General features: G+C 43.6%; 1 long non-coding RNA gene across 5 annotated transcripts in view; it reads right to left on the bottom strand.

Moving 5' to 3' along the window:
* LOC143661924 (uncharacterized) overlaps positions 1 to 15,439 on the bottom strand; it is a 46,508-nt gene extending 31,069 nt beyond the window's left edge. For all 5 annotated transcript variants that reach the window (XR_013164992.1, XR_013164995.1, XR_013164993.1 and 2 more), the window contains exons 1-2: positions 15,295 to 15,439; positions 14,915 to 15,077 (exon numbers count right to left, since the gene is read on the bottom strand). This is a non-coding gene — a long non-coding RNA (uncharacterized LOC143661924). The remainder of the gene's footprint in view (positions 1 to 14,914; positions 15,078 to 15,294) is intronic.
* Between the last annotated feature and the right edge of the window lie 76 nt (positions 15,440 to 15,515).

Here is a 15,515-nt window from a genome sequence, read left to right as displayed (position 1 = left end):
GCAAAATACCAATTATCCCTCTTTCCCAGCCATTACTCTGCTTCTTTACAAATTACAGCTGTAGCCTAACTTTATTTTTCCCTCCATATGTTTAAGAATTTTAAGATAACCAATTGCAGAATCCCCTCATTCCAGACAGCACACAATCCAGAGCAATGACCCCCTCCATGAAGCCCCACACACAACCACCCAACTCAAGTTCAAATCCTATAATAAGGTCCTCATAGTACCCTCTTACTGCGATGCCCTGGGGTTCCATGAGGTGCATTCTCCCTCACTGCAATGAGCAATACAATTTTGTTAAATACAGGTATGTTCCTGGTTGTCTTGGCTTGAGGTCATTGGCGCACATGCGCACTCACACACCACACACACTTACCTATCTATGCACTTATCTACAACATTTTACTCTACAAATCATGTTCTGAAAAAATTTTAGCACGTTTTCAAAAGAAGAGTTCGATTAACCTGTGTTGAGATCCCCAGTAAGGACCAACACTCATGTAGGAAGTGCTAGGTTGGTGGGAACTGGTTATTCTGGAGCTAGGTTACACTGGTGGTTATATGTTTAAAGGGCATGAAGAGGGCTCCTGGTTGCAGAGACAACAACTGCAAAATCCAGAAGGATTGAGGGGAATTACAGGAAATCCAGCACCACGGTAGGGGATAGGATTATGCAGTGGCCCCCTGAAAAGGTAAGAACCTGCTTGTCATTGCAGACTAGAGTGAGGGGTGTCAGGGGAGCTTTGGTTGGAAAGGTACCCTCCCCTTGTGACTTTCCTCCTATAGGCACTGGGAGGGTCAGTGGTTAAGGTCCACTCCCACCTTGTCCACGTAAGGTTCCCCAGTTGCCTGTATTTATATGGGTGAGTTGGACTGGTAGGTGGAGCTGTTCTGGATACACCTGAACTTGTCATTGCTGAATTGGCCCTATCCTTTAGAATTGAGAGAGGTATTTTTCAGCATGGTGATGCTCCTCTATCTTGCCTGCACCAAGGGCATAAAGGAGCTGTAGACAGGTGTAGGGGATGGGACGTGCACCCATCAAGGAATCAGCTCCAGGACCTTGTCCATGCTGTCACCTCCACGGACCTGTAGAACAGTTGTGTCCTGGTACCCCTTCTGGACTGCTCAGCTCTTTCCAAGCACTCAGGGCTGCTGCTATCTTGGCTTCCAAGATGTTGGCTTGACTCTGTGTGGTAAAGGTTGACACCATGAGAACATGAGGAGTGCAAGGAAAAGGCTCGTGACTGGGGCAGCCTCACAGTCTGTGTCCTCAGCTACCCCTTCTGGCTTAGGCCCCTAGGATATGGTGCCACTGCCAGTGCTTCCTTGGCTGCTGGGGCAAGTGTCCATTTCCTAAGTCTCTATCTGCTTCGGTGCTCTTGGGTTGCCCTCCAGTGTCCAGTCATCCTTGGGGCAGAGGTTAAAGGTAATCAGGAAACCTTTGAGATTCAGGGATATGGAGGAGTAGCTCCTCCCAGTAGTAGTTCAGCATAGGGATCTCTGGATTGCTGCCAAGCTGCACTGTGGGGGATGAGGAGGTGGGATAAGAGGCCCTCCCATCTTCACAGGCTCTTATGGGGTAGTGAATGGTGGGGTGGTGGGCTAAGGGCCAGGTCTCAGATGCAGACTGGATCACCTGTGCCTCTGTCTACTTGTGTGGCTGCTCCTGAGGTCTCCCTCCAGTGAGTAGGTCCATTTCCATCTGCTGCCAATGAACTTGGCCTTGCTACCCTTCCGTTCATGGCTCTGTTCACTCAAAGTTAAATCTGGCTTGAGGTGACATTGGCGTCCAACTTGCAGTGAATTTGGAATTTGAAGATGAGCTTGTTCAGTAAGTACCATATACTGTGGTAAATGCATTTAGTGCCGACTTAAAGGTTATGAAACTCCTTCTGAAAGACCTTGAACTGATCCACCGTGATGCTAGATCTTGGAGCCGTCCCATTGCATCCTGCACACATGCAATACTCCCACGAACCTCACTGGTGCTGATTCTTGAGCAGCATGTGGCAGATCCCTGCCTAGCATGGACTTTCCCAGCTATCCATGACCTGCATACATGGACACACCCCACAATGCCAACTCTCCCTCCTGGTTGGGACTGAGGAAGGCTGCAACTCCTGCTTATGGTTTGAGGGGAGAGCTTCCTTCTTCCCTGGCTCCAGCTTATTGTTGAGGCCCTCCAGGCTGCAGCTTCCTTCATAATGGCTCAGCTAGCTTCTGGGTTCCATCTTCTTCTCAGAATAATATTTTTAAATGCATGAAATAAAATGGATTATGTATTGATTTTTGGATATCACCAATCATGTTGAAATACAGCTTTTAAGTATTAAAAAAGTGAATCATGTTAATGTTTCTGTTTCATGTTAATATTTGTGCTTCTTCTTTTTCTTTTCTTTTTGGTGCATGGTCCAGGAATCATGTACCCCATGCTTTCTTTTTCAACTCATAATAAGTTTCCAGCAGCAGATCAAATAACTGCTGTAATTCTGAAGTGATGACTATAAATAATACTTTCAGAAACTATTCTGAGATATCTTCAACAACTAAGCTATGATATGAAATTGTGATTTCTACTGGTGACAAAGACACAGAGAATGCTGTTACTGCCAGTGGTATAACTACTTTGACATTCATTATGGGAGGAAATGCTACATTTCCATTAGAAGCTACTAAAAATACCTGTTGTTCTTTTCCTACTAAAGCTTATGGGCACCCTGAATTCTCTCTCTGGACCCCTAGTCTACACAGTCTTCAGGTTCGAACCTCCGGCAGCCTACATTCACTTGTCTGGCTCTCCCCGGGTCAGTGTCATTGCAGACACGGCATCTCCCTTGAGCATCACAGGTTGTTCCACTGCCTGAGCCCATGTGCTTTGCTTCACCTGGAATGCTCTCCTCACCCCTGCTGCCCCAACCTGGACCATTCCTCAGAGGCCTTTCCAGGCCATGCTCTCCAAGTAGGCTCCATGCTCTCTTAGCCATTTGACATCATTGGACAGCACATTTTACAATTTGCACTTTTTGCTGTTTGCTTGCCTCTCTTCTGTCTCTCCCATGAGTACATGGCTCCATGTGATCTGACTCCTAGTCTGCATGGTTCACCTTTGCATCCCCAGTGACTGGTGCAGGGCCGGGACCTAGGTGTGTTGTAGATGAATAGAGTTCTGGCCCTACCAGAAATACGCACACACTGTCATTACTTCCTGTAACACATTCCCAGAGGCATGCTGTCTTAGTTTCCTGGGGTTGCTATAAACGAAGTACCACAAGCCTAGTGGCTAAAGATTTTTGGGCAATGACAGACCTACATGCCAGGTTTTCAGTGCCACAAGGGTACAGATACTGGAGCTGCCAAAGGCTCTTCTGAGGAGAATGCCACATGGGTTAGGGGTGAGCAGGGGGGACCTTGGCGAGCCTGTGCTGGACACTCCCTGCCAGCCCCAGGTCATAGCAGACAGACACCTTGGAGGAGAACTTGTGTCTTTTTGTTAGTCCCTCCTTGTAAGCAAGTAGTGGTTACCAGAGATTTCCCTAAATTCTGGGAGCTTAGAATTTCTGTTGAATGATCAGCCATGTGAGGTGGCTAGAGCAGGAGTTAAAATTGGACCAAAATGAAAACCAAAATCTTGCCTGCCCCAGGCTCTTTGGCAATGCCTCCTGCCCAGCAGTTAGCACCCCAAGGCCCTTTCCTGTTTTTCCAGGAATATTTAATGTGTTTACACAGCTGCTACATTACCTGATGCGCAGTTCAATGCTCAGGACTCTACTACTCTGGGGGTTCAAAGACAAGTGAGATGAAGCCCCTGCCCTCAGGGGGCTCCCTGTTGCGGTGGCAAGCCCCCTGAGAACCATAGGTGCTGCAGGGTTCCCTTTGCACCAGAGCCTCCAAGGAGGTGCTGGGATGGTGCTGGAGCTGGCCTCGGGAGAGCTGGGGCCTCAGCATCTGGGCTGCTGCCCAGCATGGCAGCAGCCCGTGGGGAGAGGCTCCAGGTCATTCAACCTTGGTTCGCTGTGCTGGAAAGGTTTGCCTTTCCTCAGGACATTGTGAAGAGTTTCTGACTAGAGAAGGTCGTTTTTCTTACTATTATCTTTATAGGAAATTGGAGGAAGCAGCAACTGTTGGGCCCACTTACTGTGAGAAGCTGGATGACCTGCGGTGGCCTGACTTCGTGACTCCCCAGGCTGAGCAGCTCATTGGGAAGAGGTTGCTGATGCTGACGAGACCCACTGCCGTTCTCATCAATGTGGCAGAGGTAACAAGGGCTCCACTTGGCTCTCCACAGGTTGAAGGCACGTTGCTCTCTTTTGGTTAAAAAATACTGCAAGACAAAATCCCGCAGCTATACTTTTGGCATTTCTAGTCGGCCCTGTTTTTCTGAGTGGCTACCGTGGTTTGAAAAATCCACTTAGATCTGTGGCCCAGTGAATTGCTATTTAGCAATATTCTTGAATTTTGTCTTTACATTGTTTTGAACCTAAAATTAGCAACAAAAGGGATGAAAATGCTACCATATTGGGTTTTAGAATCCAAATTTGGCTATTAATTTAGGGTGGGAACATCACAGTTTGATCGTGTGGGAAAAGACTTTTATGGGGATAACTTTTCTGAGCCATCATTTTCCAAAATTAATGTACTGTTGCTTTGATTATCTGACATTCACATAGTGCTTTATGTGCTGTTGTTGGCCCATGCTATAGCCAAATAGGATAAGTCGAATATGACACTGATGAGGAAGAGAGACCAGGGTCTCTTGACATTGGCAGGTGACAGCACATATGAGAATCGATGTTCTGGTATCAAATATCAAGGCAGTGTGTTTTTCCACCAAAAAAGCCCTCCCCACTCCTGCTGGCCCAGCCTCGACCACCCATCAGAGAGGCCTTTCTTTCACAGGGGTAAGATCACCTGTTTAAGAGTCTATATTTCTGTTCATCTATAGACAAGGATACAGTGCTGGCCATGAGCCTACCCAGGTCTGAGATGATCTATTTGAAAGTTCTCTGAAAACCCGGCCCTCGAGAGGCCAGTGGATGACAGGGGCATCTCATGTGCTTTCAGTAATGCCAGACTGGAAATCGTATCAGAGCAGGAAAAACAACAAACAAAAACCCACCAGAAAAGAGCTTGGCATGGCCTCCTCTGCATGGCATCCCGGTGGTGGGGCATGTCCTGTGTCAGGCCCCCTGGGGAGCTGCTTGGGCGGGCATGGTCTGTGGGAGGAGGTGCCCCTCTGGTGGCAGCGCCTCTTGTATCAGCAAGAAAGGAAAGGGGTTTTCTCCTTTGCTCCTGCTGCTCAGACATGCTGTATCAGTTAGGGTTCTCTAGAGAAACAGAATCAACAGGGAACACTCGCAGATATAAAATTTATAAGTGTCTCATGTGACCACGGGAACGCAGAGTCCAAAATCCACAGGGTAGGCTGTGAAGCTGACGATTCCAATGGAGGGTCTGGACAAACTCCACAGGAGAGGCTTGCCAGCCGAAGCAGGAAGAGAGCCTGTCTCCTCTGAATCCTCCTTAAAACGCCTCCGGTGATTAGATTGAGCATCACTCATTGCAGAAGACACTTCCCTTGGCTGATTACAAATGAAATCAGCTGTTGATGCAGCTGACGTGATCATGATTTAATTCTGTGAAATGTCCTCACAGCAAAAGACAGGCCAGCACTTGCCCAACCAGACAAACAGGTACCACCACTTGGCCAAGTTGACGCATGAAGCTGACCATGACACATGCCATGCTGTTTTGTGTTTGAGATAATAGTTTATGGATCACGTTTGTGGCTAGTTTTTCAATGTGTGTATACAGCTACCATTTGAGAGCTCTCTTCTCCTAGTTTAAGCCCTGGGATAGTGTTTGCCAGGTGGCCTGGTGAAGGGAGTTCGACACACCTCAGTGCCTTCGAAGCTGTGTGACTAGGGCACATTGTGTGACCTCCAGGCCTCAGTTTCCCCTGACTTTGACAGGTCATTGGTGGGTCCAGTGAGATGCTGCCTGCAGAAAGCCTGGTACTCTACCTGGCCCACAGTAGCTCTGATGGCCCCTGATGGTAACTTGAGCAATTTGACATGGTGAGTTCTTTGTAAGACACTTGACTGACCTGCAAAATTGCTATTGGAAAGAACTTAAGATATATTTGAAATTGTAGCAAATGTGAAAATGCTTCTTCTCCATATATTGTCTACAGATCGTGATGTGATTGTTTTGTCAATTCAGGTCTGTTAGTTGATCAAGATGCCCTCAGGGAGGCACTTCAGATTGGGACCATTCAAGCAGCAGCACTGGGTGTAACATACCCAGAACCTCTGCCAAGGTAACAAGCCAGAACAAAATCTAGAAATCTTTCATCCTATGAGCAGAGGCACTGTCCTCAGACAATTTGGCTTTTGCAGCCTTCCTGTCAGAGAGCTGTAGAATCTTGGACTCCGAAGGGACCCAGGAAGTCCTGTGGTGCCAGTGCAGGAGACACATCTCTCAGAGATGGCACCCAGCCTCTGCTTCCATAGCTCCAGGGACCGAGTGCTTAGGATACTCCAGGCAGTGGACCTCATTGATGGAAACTGTCCGGAATGTTCTTTTGCATATTGGACCACAGTAGTCCTTCCCTCTGCCTGTTGACCCTGGTTTGTCCTCTGGCACATCAGAGGATAAGTTTGATTAGTTTTCTCTCCTACAGACTATTTTAGTTTCCTGGACTGCTCAAACAAATACCATGCAGTGGGTTGGCTTAAACAGTAGGATTTTATCTGCTTATGGCTTGAAGCTAGGAGAATTTCAACACTGAGCCATCAGTAAGATGATGCTTTCCTCCCAAAACTGGTGTTCTGGGGCTGGCTGCCTGTGGTCCTTGGCCCTGGGCTCCTCTGTCTCAGGCAGGGCACATAATGGCCCCTCCTGACCTCCCCCTCCTCTTCCAGGTCCCCCTGATGTTCAGCTACTGGCTGCTCCCGCTGTGGCCTTCCCTTTATCTGTTTGAATTCCACTCTCCATAAAGAACCGTAATAGCTTTAATATCCATCCTGATTGAATTGGGCTGTGCCTTAACCAGGGTAACCTCATCAAAAGGCCCTACTTACCATGGGGTCACATCCACAGGAGTGGGTTAAGCTTAAGAACATATTTTTTCTGGGGACAAAGCTCCCAGCCACCACACAGGCCTTCCTATATTTCATCTTGTCTTATTTTTTGAAGCTAAATATCATGTTCTTCAACTGTAGCCTAGATTATGGGGCATCCAGATCCATCACCATCTTTTTCTCTTCCACCCAGCACTTTAATTGTTCAGGCCCTTTGGCAATGTGTTCTTAAAAGCTGAGCACAGTACTCATGTTGCAGCCTGACATTGTGGAAAAGTAAAATAAGAGCATTTCTAATGCATGTTTTCTAGCAGTGACACTTAACTCTTAACTCATTATTTCCTCAAATGATCTTTAAATACATGTGGAATTTTACATTTGTTACTATTTAATTTCTTCACATGAAATTATTGAAGTATAATTTATGTAATATAAAATTCACCCATTTTAAGTGTTCTGTTCACTGATTTTTAGTAAATTTATGAAGTTATGAAACCATCACCCCCAAGAGGATCCCTTATACTGATCTGTTTTTTTGTCTCTAGTGATTTGCCTTTTCTAAGGATTTTGTATAAAATCCCTAGAAATCATGATATGTAGTCCATTGCATTTGACTTCTTTTACTTAGGATGATAGAGACTATTACAGAGAATTTGTTCATAGTTCCTTCGTCTAAAATAATCAGTAATGTAGGTTTATTGAAAGAGAAATTTCAAACAGGTATATCAAATGGAAGTATGAGTCTCAAATGGTTAGTAAGTTACATTGGTTTATGAAGGCAGTTAGGAGATTTCCAAAGGGGGAGTTACAATAATTGGTTGCTATTTAGATTCCTTATTATAAAGGAGGGTTTTACAAAGTGGAGAGAAATGAGCTTAGATTGGTTAACATACTTATTCATTTATGACGGTTTAACTCAATTAGACCAAAGCCAGTTCATTTCCAATTGTTTATACTGCAACTTTTTCAGGATAGGTTCTGTTTTTTTTCCCCAGAAAGCCCTCTATTTTATTTTTTTAAAACACTTTTAATGTAAAGTATAATATATATACAAAAAAGCAATGCACTTCAAAGTGCATCATAAAGGTAGTTATAGAACAGCTTTGAGAGTTTGGTATGGGTTACAGTTCTACAATTTTAGATTTTTACTTCTAGCTGCTCCAAGACACTGGAGACTAAAAGAAATATCAATATAATGACTCAGCAGCCATACTCATTTGTTAAATTCTATCTTCTCTGTTATAACTCCTCCTTCTTCTTTGATCCTTCTCCCAATCTTTGGGGGTTTTAGAGCTGTGCCCATTCTAACATTTTCATGTTGGAAAGGGATATAGATAATATGGGATGGGGGGTGGAACTAGCTGATGTTCTGGAGAGGCTGGCCCCTCTGGGTTTTAGGACTTACCTGGCCTAGGAACCATCTGGGTATTGTAGGTTTTTTGAAAGTAATCATAGTGTGTGAAACTGCTGTAGAACCCCAAATAGAGCCCTAGATGTTCTTTAGGGTTAGTAGGAATGTTTTGGTTGGGGTTTGGAAAACTGATGGCAATCAGCAGTATCTAACTGAGGCTTGTGTAAGAGTAGCCTCCAGAATAGCCTCTTGACTCTGTTTGAATCCTCTTAGCCACTGATACCTTATTTTCTTGCATTTCTTTTTGATCAGGAATGTGTTGTTGATCCCATGATGCCAGGGCCAGGCTTATCCCTGGGAGTCATGTCCCACATTGCCAGGAAGACTTTCATCCCTAGGTGTCATGTCTCATGTAGGGGGAGGGTAATAATTTTCCTTGCAGAGTTGGGCTTAGAGACAGGGAGAGGCCACATCTGAGCAACAAAAGAGATTTTCTGGATGTAACTCTTAGGCATAACTATAGATAGAATTAGCTTCTCTGCTACATAAATAAGTTTCACAAGAGCAAGTCTGAAAATCCAGTGCTTGGCCTATTGACTTGGGAGTCCCTGATGTTTGAGAGAGTATCAGGGGTTTCCCTGGTGGTAAAGCTTAATAGTTCCATATTTTTTCTCCTGTCCCTCAAGGGACTTTGCCAGTGGTTTTTAATTATCTGCCCAACATACTCTGGGATGTATCCGGGTATTACATTAAGCTATACAGAATTACAAGCCCTCATTCCCATTCTAGGCTTCTTGTGTTTGGGTTATTTAAATGAGCTGTCCAGGCAGGTGAGTCAGATCATGTGCTACAGAAAATTTAGGTTTGGGACAAAATAAACCTCTCTCCTTTAGTCTCATACAATAGGTGAATGTTCTGAAATACAGACAATGTCATCCTTATCACTGTATTTTGACTTACCTTACTCCTAATCTGATCGGCTTCATTCTTACCTCTGATTGAAGTCTAATCACTTTCTCAGTTTCTTTAGCACAGTTGTTGTATGTGACAATGCTGACTTTCAGAGCTGCAGAACCCCAATTCTGAGTCTTAGGTGTCACACAGGTACCCAGAGTTCCAGGGAGATATCAGATTATACGTAAGTAACACAGCATCTCAGAATCTAGAAATAACAACTTAACGGCTCCTGACTAAATGTGACAGCTATAAGAGCTTACAATCCATGGCCCCATTTTCTTATAAGTATTTTCTAAAAGAGACCATACAATATTTGTCCTTTTGTTTCTGGCTTATTTTGGACCACATCATGTCCCCAAGGTTCATCTACTTTGTTGCATGAGTTGTTCCTTTTTCTTGCTGAACCATATTCCATTGTATGCATATAGCACATTTTGATTATCCATTCATCCATTCATCAATTGATAAATATTGTAATTGTTTCTACTTTGGGGGTATCATGAATAATATGCTATAGATATTTGTGTACAGTTCTTTGTATGGGCATGATTTCAGTTCTGTTGCGTAAAAATCTAGGAGTAGAATTATTGGTTTACATAGTAAATTTATGTTTAACTTTTTACCAACTGTTTTGCAAAGTGGCTGCACCTTTTTACATCTGCATCAGCAATGTATAAGGGTTCCAGTTTCTCCATATCTTCACAAACATTTGGTATTTTCTGTCTTTTTGATATAGCCATTATAGTGCGTGTGAAGTGGTATCTCATTAAAAAAATAGACTTCAAAAGACAACATTAATCAATTGCATTAAAAAACAATAAAGAGCTATCATCAATTGCATAAAAAAAGACAACATTAAGAAAATGAGAAGATAAGTTAACATATTTGGGGACAATAATTGTAAATCATATATCTGATAGAGGACTTAGATCCAAGCTATATAAAGAACACTTAAAAGTTACTAATTCAGAGACAAAAAACCCAATTTAAGAAAGGGGAGAAATATTTGAATGGCTACTTCATCAAAGAAAACATGTGGCTGATGAAGCACATGAACATTCAGCATGATTGGTCATTAGGGACAGGTAGATTTTTTGCTTGTTTTGACCCAGTGTTCCTGCCTGTTAAGTTTCATAATACTATAAGATACTATTCAGCTTTTCACTCATGTTTTGTTATGAGTACAAAGTGGAATTTTCCAGAGAGGAATGATCTGTGATGTATTCACTGATAGCTAATGGTGTGTATGTTTCTGTATTATTGTATCAATTTTTTTCATTTTTAATTTCTAAATATTGATAAGATATTACCCTCATAAACAGCTTTGGGATTTCAGTTTTTAAGAGTGCAAAGAGGTCCTAAGACCAAAAGGTTGAGAACCACTGATCTAGAACAAAATTAATAGAAAGCATGAGCATTTTAGACAGTGGTCTTTCAACTTATTTTGAAATCTAGAAGTTAAATGATTATCCCTGTTGCCTATTCTACTAAAATGAGCTTTATATTAGATTCACTATCAAGTCATTGGGCAAATGGCAGGAGTATATCTCAGAGTTTAGCTTCACCTGATGAATGGGGCACATTCAGTGTCCCATATGAAATGTTCTTTGTAGTCAAGAGCTTAGCAAGTATTCTATGAATAATTTGATCTTTGGCTCTCTGTATTCATTGCTAAGCTCTATCAGACATGCTTGCATTTTCATCTTGACTTTTTGGAGAGAAATTTTATTGCTGCTTACCACAGCAAACTCTAATGTGAAATAGTTAATTTTAAAAGTAGGAACTGAGTGTTTATTTAGTCATTCTCCATAAGTATTCTTTGCTTTACAAAAGGATTTATTATGAGATTATTTTAAAAGAAAAAACATTCATTTGGCAATGTTGTCCAGGATACTTGAGATCACCCTCAGCCTCAATGACCCTCAGCCTCAATGATTTGCTAGAAGGATTCACAGAACTCAGAAAAGTGGTTATTCTCCTGGTCATGGTTTACTACATGAAGGCATACAGCTTAAAATCGGTGAAGGCAAATGGCACACGGAGTGGAGTCTGGCAGGAATTAAGTGTGAGCTTCCATCTGACCTCTTCTGGAATTGCATGGGCAGCACTTAATTCTCCTAGAAACAGTGTGTGACAGTATGCATGAAGTATTGCCAGCCAAGAGGCGTACCTAAAGCTTGGTGTCCAGAGTTTTAATTGGGGCTCAGTCACATACACTCAGAGCATCCACATGACTGGCCCTAACAAGGCAGACTCCAGTCCCCCCCAAAGTCAGACCCACACACAGTGGTCCAGGGCCCAGGCGAATAAGAGCATATAGCATGTTGTTAGCATAAACTGGCTGGAATGGCCCAAGATTTGCATACAAAGACACTCTTAACAGACAAGCTATCCCAAGGGCTGAGAGGACATCTCCTAGGAACCAGGCAAGGGCCAGTCCTTTCTTGTGAATGTGTTGGGTTTGAGACCCCAAACCCACTGCATAGGCCACCTCCCTGGAGAAGGCTTTGATTCAGCTTCCTAATACATTTGATGGTCAGTATCTGTAGTATCATAAGACTTATTTACATAAGATAGTTTAAATCTCACACATAACAATCCCAGTGTTACCCCATAGAGTATGGTTGGGGTAAAATTTAGTTTCACTAGAGAACAATTCAGTAAGAATAATAGAGGCATTTGCTATGCCTTCTCCATAGAATCAACCTTTCCTAGATATAAGATAGGAGTCATTACAGTTGGCCATGATTTGGTTATTTCTGGGTTTCAAGTCAGTTTGGGACAAAAACAATCACTCCGTTTCAGTTCACAGGCTTGTCTTGAGACTGGTTTCCATTGTGTGCTTTTAAGTAGTAGGGCCACCTCCCTCTCACAGGGAGGTGCTGGGTGGTAATCAGAATAGTTCCTCTCTCCCTGCTAACTGTACTACAGGATATGCCTTGATCTGATCTGTTCTCTCGGAGAGGGCAGTCAACTAGGATGGAGAATCCTTGCCCTATGGGCTACTTTGGCCTTTGTATTATCAAAAGGCTCTGTTGGTTTGGGGTACAAACCCTTGCCTAACACTGTGGTCCTAGCATTATCCAGCATGATTCATTGAGTCTTTCAGACTTACTTCACTAAACCTTCATCGTCTTTCCAGGCTGACTTCCAAACCCTGTCCTTTCTTCTGCAAGAGAATTCACTCTAATGGCCTTATTCCAGGCATGTTAAGGCTGCTCCTCATTAAAAGCAAATTTACCTTGCTCTGTGATGCCTAGGCTAGCACCTCTCTCCCCTAAAACCCTTTTCTGCCAGTGTCATTTAATCCACCAAGCTTGTTATTGCCATGGTGTGCTAATGGCCTGAGTGTGGTTAGGACACACGTTCCGTACCCAACAATGCTGGGTTCCCAAGCTAGGGTTACATGAACGGTAGTCTCATCTCGATATGAGTCAGTCTGAGTATGCTGTAAAACCTCCCATAGCCATCTTTGTTTTAGTGTGAGGCTGTTCTCAAGGGGAGGTGAAAACAGAATGAGGTTAAAAAGACCAAATGATTCTGAACCATTTTCCTCAATTAATTTGTATTGCAGAGATCATCCTTTGTTGAAGTTGAAGAACATCATTCTGACACTTCACATTGGAAGTGCTACTCATCAAGCCAGACAACAAATGATGGGCCATTTGGCTGGAAGCATTCTGGCATCTCTCAGTGGCCTCCCCATTCCTAATGAAGTGCTTCTTTGTTGATTTCTGTGGGCTGAGGGATTTATTGGAATGAAATTGTACAAACTAAATGGAAAAATCACTTTTATCTTGCATGTTTTATCTATGCTAGAGCCCATCATATGGGTGGGTTTAATATCATTTTAGCTGAAAAGCTTATGAAAGAATAATAGTTAACATTTCTTGAAGGCAGACCTGGTTTGAAACTGTCGTGGACCCCTGCAAATCCATGCTCTTTAATCCTCATTCAGTATTGCTGGGTGGCTCTTTTTGATTGTTTCCATGGAGCTGTGACCCACCTAGTTATGGGTAGTAACTTTTGATTAGATGGTTTCCATGGAGATGTGTCTCTACCCATTCAGAGTGGGGTTGCTTCCTGGAGCCCTTTAAGAGGGAAACATTTTGTAAAGTATTCAGTGCAGACAGAGCCCACACAGCCAGAGATCTTTAGAGATGCAGAAGGAAAACGTCCCTGGGGAACCCTTATGAAATGAGGAGAGAAAGCTAGCAGAGGTCACCATGTGCCCTCCCAGCTCAGAGAGAAACCCAGAACTTCATTGGCCCTTTCTTTGGAGTTAAGGTATCTGTGCTGGCTTGAAAGGATTTATGTACCCTAGAAAAACCATGTTTTAATCCTAATTCAATCTTGTGGGAGCAAACATTTCTCTGAATCCCTATTCAACAATGTAGGTTGGAAACTTGATTAGGTTATCTCCACGGAGATGTGACTCACCCAACTGTAGGTATGAACTTTTGAATAGAGGGAAACGTGACTCTACCCATTCCAGGTGGGTTTTGATTACTTTACTAGAATCCCTTAAATAAGGAAGCATTTTGGAAAAGGCTTGAGATACTAAAGCAGAGAGCACATGCCGCCAGAGATCTTTGGAGATGAAGAAGAATACGTCCCTGTGGGAGCTTGATAAAACAAGAAGCCTAGAGAGAAAGCTACCAGACATCGCCAGGTTCTCCATGTGCCTTTTCAGTTGAGAGAGAAACCCTGAACATCGTCAGCCCTTCCTGGTGCCTTAACTTGGACATTTTTATGGAACTGCTTTAATTGGGACATTTTCATGGCCTTAGAACTGTAAACTTGCAACTTAATAAAGTCTCTCTTTTAAAAGCTGTTCCATTTCTGGTATATTGCATTCCGGCAGCTAGCAAACCAGAACAGTATCTTTCTCTGGATTCCTTAATCTGGACATTTTTATGGCCTTAGAATTGTAAACTTGCAACTTAATACACTGTGGGTTTTTTTTCTTTTTTTACTGTGTAATATAAGATATATACAAAGCAAAGAAAAAAAAGGAGTAGTTTTCAAAGCACTCTTCAATAAGTAGTTATAGGACAGATCTCAAAGTTTGTCATGGGCTACTATACCATCACCTCAGATTCAAAACCTGTTCCAAATCTGGTAGATTGCATTCTCGCAGCTTACAAATAACTTAAATGCTTTACTTTCAGTATCTCATTTAACCCTCAAGATATTCCATGAGGAGAATTTTGTTATTATTTCTCATTTCACAAATAAGAAAAGTGAGCAGAGAAGGTGAATTTCTTGTTTAAAACCTCACAGCCCACAAACGCTGAATTTGTGTTGCATCCAGTGCTTATGTTGTCTTCCAGCTTATTAAATTCTATTAGCTTGTTGGGTTACGTAGGTTTCCTGATCATTTAAGTAGTATTCATTTCTTTCAGTCATTCAACAGATAATTATTGAGAACCTTCTGTGTGCCAAGTCCTTTTGTTTCTGCTCTCTGGGGCCTTACATTCTAGTGGGAGACTGTAACAAACAAAAAACCTGAAAGTATTACCTGTCACCTAGTAACACTGCAGGGGAAACGAAGTAGGGAGAGAGGGTCGGTCCCAGGCTCTGCCTGCAGAAACTGTCAGGTATGGCGATGCTGTACGGCGATGGAATGAATATACCTCCTTTCTGGAGGGTTGCTGAGTCTGGTCCCTTATCCTCTAGATAGACTGGTGAGAAGGTAATACAGGAAAAAAGAAGCATTAAGGCATGAACAAAGGGATAAGCAGTTGAAACAGGAAGGAAAATGAAATGCCTAGTAAAGTGGTAGATGTGTCGGGCTATATTCCCGCTTCCCCTAACCCAGCGGGAGAGGAGTGACGCGTGGGAGCAAACGTTCCCACATCCTGGCCTGGAGACTCTGCGGCAGGTAGAGTTTCAACTCACCTCTCCTGGCGGCCGTCGGGGTCTGAAGGACCAAGCTCCTCCTTGCGGACTTCTCACCTAAGGCCAGGGCCGGACGTTTCCTGTCGCCGCGTGCCCGCCCAGCGGCCCACGCAGCACGACCTCCGGCGCCCGGCCAACGAGGCCTCGCCCCGCGGCGCTCCGCGGCCCTCGCCCCGCCCCGCTCACGCACCACTTGTTCCCGCGCACGCGCTCATCGCCCG

This window comes from Tamandua tetradactyla, chromosome 18 (assembly GCF_023851605.1).
Source record: "Tamandua tetradactyla isolate mTamTet1 chromosome 18, mTamTet1.pri, whole genome shotgun sequence".
In the NCBI taxonomy this organism is placed as follows: domain Eukaryota; kingdom Metazoa; phylum Chordata; class Mammalia; order Pilosa; family Myrmecophagidae; genus Tamandua; species Tamandua tetradactyla.
Note: the sequence above shows the minus strand (reverse complement) of the source record. Positions and strands in the feature narration are given on the sequence as shown.